This window comes from Labeo rohita, chromosome 25 (assembly GCF_022985175.1).
Source record: "Labeo rohita strain BAU-BD-2019 chromosome 25, IGBB_LRoh.1.0, whole genome shotgun sequence".
Classification (NCBI taxonomy): domain Eukaryota; kingdom Metazoa; phylum Chordata; class Actinopteri; order Cypriniformes; family Cyprinidae; genus Labeo; species Labeo rohita.
In genome coordinates this window covers 16,872,753-16,877,864 of record NC_066893.1, presented here as the reverse complement: position 1 = coordinate 16,877,864, position 5,112 = coordinate 16,872,753, and positions in this window count along the sequence as shown.

The window sequence follows — 5,112 nt, the reverse complement described above, 5'->3', positions numbered from 1 at the left end:
TCTGATGTCTGTCATTTATCTTTTTGTCATTTAAGCCAGTGAAAAGAAATATAAATACAGCTGCAAGCTGGTATAGCTTCAAGCATTTCAAGCCATTTAAGCACATATGTAAAAACCTATTACATATTATTTATCAAGCCTGTAATGACCTAAATCAATGAATTTGTTTTTTTTTTTTAAAAAAAAAAAAAGCATTACCAAAAAATATGATGTTTTTTTAACCACTGTTATAGCGCCAGCTGTGGTCCGATCTCCCTAAAACTTTGCATGCCTGTTTAGAATCACCTGTCACATGTGCTCATCATGTTTTGTCAGGTTTTGAGTTTTCGTTTAGGCTTTATAGGCTTTTAGGTATATTTGGAAAGGCTCCTTTTCTAAACAACCCCATTATAGATTCCCAAAGGGTAAATTTCAACCTTTTTTGAGCATTATTGACCTAGAGAGTCCAGAGAAATGCACTGCAGTGTTTTTTTCCAGATTGAGCAAAAAACTTAAGACTAGTTCGCAAAAGTATTTTTATTTTAATTTTTTTACATTTTCTCACTTATCTAACAAATGGTTTGACTGACAGCAGTGGTTCTAGAGGCAAAGTTGTTCGGAATTAAGAGACCTATGATATGATATGAATATTGTGTGAATGTGTGAAAAACCACACAATATACAATCGTTTATGCCAGGGGTCATGAGACCCGTCCTGGAGGGCCGGTGTCCCTGCAGAGTTTAGTTCCAACCCTGATCAAACACACCTGAACCAGCTAATCAAGGTCTTACTAAGTATACTTGAAACTTCCAGGCAGGTGTGTTGAGGAACGTTGGAGGTAAAATCTGCAGGACACCGGCCCTCCAGGAATAAGTTTGGTGACCCCTGGTTTATGCCATCGTCTAAACTCCAGTCCTCAGGGCCCACTTCTTTGCACATTTTGTATGTTTCTGAATCTGACACACTCAAACTCGACCATAGTTTATGGATCTTTCCCCTAACGAGCTGATGATCTGAAACAGGTGCGTTAAATGAGGAGGACATACAAAATGTGCAGAGCAGTGGGCCCCGAGGACTGGAGTTGAGAACCACTGGTTTATGCTTATCTAATAGGTGCTCTAAGTTCATTGGCCTACGGCAGCCATGTTTTTTGAGATATGTCCTTATAGTTTGGACCAAGACCGTGCGTACCGATTTTCATGTCGATAGGACAAGCGGTTTTAGTTTTTTTCCCCCTCTTATAGCGCCACCAAATGTCTAAACTCAGTTTTTTTTTTGTTTACATGACCTCAAATTAAGCTCTTACATACGCAATGACAGTTTGCCGAAGATATGCCGGAGAGTTGAAAGTTCAACCATTTTTTGATAATTATTGATATTCACTCTCCAGAGAATCTTCCTGCACTGGTTTGGTTGTGATCGGGTAAAAAAAACTAGGACTAGTTCACCAAAAGTAGGTTTTTCAAAAAATGCTAAATACCCAAACATTTCACCAAGGTGACGGATGAATCTGAGGTGTGCGTTTTGTCTGGCGTGAGCCAAGCATTCCAACAACATAAGACTCTGGAGCCTGTTATGAATGGTTGAGCGATTTCATACTTTTGAGCACTGTTGCGCCCCCCCGTCAGGCCGATTGGGGCAAGCCTTGGTGATGTTGTAGACGGTATGAGTACTACTATCCCTCCAAGTTTCAAGTTTCTACAACTTATAATTTGGTCTGCACAATCAGTTTTACATGGAGATTGCTGGTCTTTGGCCATTACAACAGAGTTTCAGCACTATGCGCTTGAACTACTAATCATCAATTATACACCCTTATGTCATCCAAGATGTTCATGTCTCTTTTTTCAATTGCAAAGGAATTAAGGTTTTTGAGGAAAACATTCCAGGATTTTTCTCTATATAGTAGACTTCAATGGGGATCAATGGGTTGAAGTTCCAAAATGCAGTTTCAATGCAACTTCAAAGGGCTCAACTCAATCCCAGCCTTATTCTCCCAGGAATAAGGCTCTTATCTAGCGAAACAATCGCTCATTTCCTACAAAAAAAAAAATTACATTTATATACTTTTTAACTACAAATACTTGTCTAAGGCTTAACGCATTGTGACCTTTTCAACATGATTACGTAATGCGTGGAGTCGTAGATGCAGAGCTAGTGCAAGATGAGCATTTGTGGCTGAAAAGTCTATAAACTTTTATTTACTTTAGAAAATGACTGTTTGTTTTGCTAGATAAGATCTTTATCCCTTGGCCAGATCATGTGGAGCCCTTTGAAGCGGCATTGAAACTACAATTTGGACCTTCAACTCACTGATCCCCATTGAAGTCCACTATATGGAGAAAAATCCTGGAATGTTTTCTTCAAAAACCTTAATTTCTTTTCAACTGAAAAAAAAAAAGACATGAACATCTTGGATGACATAGGGGTAAGAAAATTACAAATATTTCATTTTTGGGTGAACTATCCCTTTAAAAGCTTTCTTTCTTTCCCACACAGTAAATAACGATGCATTTTATCTGTAGTTTAGCAACGGCTTTGCCTTTGATTGATTAATGAAGTCCATTAATTACCCCACATCTGTCAGACTTGAAAAAGAATAGATAGCGTTGACAGGGACGGCCATAACCTCGTGTTGTCCTGTCAGATGCTATTGATCGTGGAAATTTGTCAGCGCAGCCTTGGCGTGCTCGTCTGATGGATGTCACAGGCTGATGCTAACTCTGACCCCGTGTGCTCCCGCTGATAGCAGCGGCAAAGATGTTCAATCAGCCGACGCTTCACAGTGTCAACCGACACTAAACGTAGAAAACGTAAAAAGAAAACGTAGTACGGGTCGCTTTTTCAACATCAGACTCTCAAGGTCAAGCTTAATACATTAAATCAAAAGCGATGCTTGGTTTCACATACCCTTCCCCCAAGCAAAAACGTTTATATCTTGAAAGTGTCCTGGAATTTTTGGAAGAGCGCTGTTTCGTGTTCCTTCTATTATACACTCATGACCTGCTCCCTTTTGTGGAAACGATACTGTAAAATTGTAGAACATTCCCATTAGGGAGAGATTTTTCTATAAATAGACAGAAAGAGAAACACATTCTAATATATACATAATGGATTCATTTCAGGAGGTATATCATTTCCATTTAACACAGCGCTCTAAAATACTCAAATCTGATTGGTAAATAGCCAATTTATAAAATTATGGTTGAACCACTGATGTCACATGGACTATTTTATCAATGTCCTTACTACCTTTCTGCACCTTGAATGTGTCAGTTGCATTGTTGTCTATGCAGGGTCAGAAAGCTCTTAAAGGAGAAGTCCACTTCCAGAACAACAATTTACAAATCATTTACTCACCCATTTGTCATCCAAGATGTTCATGTTTCTGTCTTAAGTCGTAAAGAAATTATGGTTTTTGAGGAAAGCATTTCAGGATTTTTCTGCATATAATGGACTTCATTGGTGCCCCGAATTTGAACTTCCGAAATGTAGTTTAAATGCAGCTTCGAAGGGCTCTAAATGATCCCAGCCGAGGAACAAGGGTCTTATCTAGTGAAACGATCAGTCATTGTTTTCGAAAAATAAAAATTTGCATACTTTTTAAACACAAAAGCTAGTGTAGCACAGGCTCTGGGATGCGCGTCCACGGATCGTTCTTGAATGATTCATTCATTTTGAACGAATCTTTAGCGTGACTCGGGAAGAACGAGTCGTCTCGGGGAGTGATTCGTTCAGTCGCGCAAGCACAACATTCTATTAGGTTCTGTACTGGAATTAGTTAACCTGTTTCGAGTCTTCAGGTTTTTCGAGTTGTTCGTTCATCTTATGGGGCTGTCACGTAATGCTGATTTTGCTAAAATGAACGAAGCGACTCGAAAAAAGATTCGTTTATTTTGCTGATTGAGACTCAAAGGTCCAAGTCGGTAAAATGATCCGAACTTCCCATCACTACTATGAATCATGTCTTCGAATCACCACAAGTTCATCATCTGTGTACTCCGGCTCAAAAAGGTAGAGTATATCGAAAAACTCCATGTTATTTTCCCCTACATCTTCAGAATCGTCTGACATCGTTGTACCTTTTTGTTTGTAAACAGCGTTTGACTTACTTGCACTTTCTTAGGCTGTGCACGAAAGCTTCGGAGGCAGCATTCCAAGGCAGGAAGGCATCAAGGCACGTCCGAATACAAATTCGATTTCACTTCCTGTCTCCGGAGGTACCTTGTTCTGATCGAATTTTGAAGGCAGCATAGATATCCCACAATTCTATATGTTACATTCTGTGACGGTTGAGCTAAAGAAATAAAGATGGTGTCTGAAAGTTAAACTGAAATCACTGATAAGGTAGCGAGGCAGCAAGTCAGCTGTCTATGCTTTCGGATGCAGCCTTAGTCTTTGTGCATTCACTTTGTAAACACAGGGTCTGTGGTTCCGACTACATTCCGCATGACCTTTCGACGTGATTCAATAGTACGTGGACGCGCATCCCAGAGCCTGTGCTACACAAGCTTTTTTTGCTTAAAAAGTATACAAATTTTTATTTTCCAAAAAAAATTACCCTTCTTCCTTGGCTGGGAGTGTTTAGAGCCCTTTGAAGCTGCATTTAAACTACATTTTGGAAGTTCAAAATCGGGGCACCAATGAAGTCCATTATATGGAGAAAAATCCTGAAATGCTTTCCTCAAAAAACATAATTTCTTTACGTCTGAAGACAGAAAGACATGAACATCTTGGATGACAAGGGGGTGAGTAAATTATCTGTGAAATGTTGTTCTGGAAGAAGAGTTCTTCTTTAATTTGTGTTCTGAAGATGAACTAAAGTCTTACGGTTTTGGAACAACATTGAAGGTGAGTAATTAATGACAGAATTTTCATATTTGAGTGAACTATCCCTTTACCTTCTATCTTGTACCATGTTTCACACAAGTTGGTTGTGTCACCTTGTGTTACAGGACATCCCTTATTCTTTCTAGTCCTTTCTTAATCCTAATAACAGTCTTAATCCTGTGTTTATCCTGATCTTGATCCTGAAACAAATCCTTATCCTATCCATCCCTAATCTGAGAAACCAATTATAGTTGCTCAATTCATTATAATATGCTTTATATATGTATATACCTAATTAGATA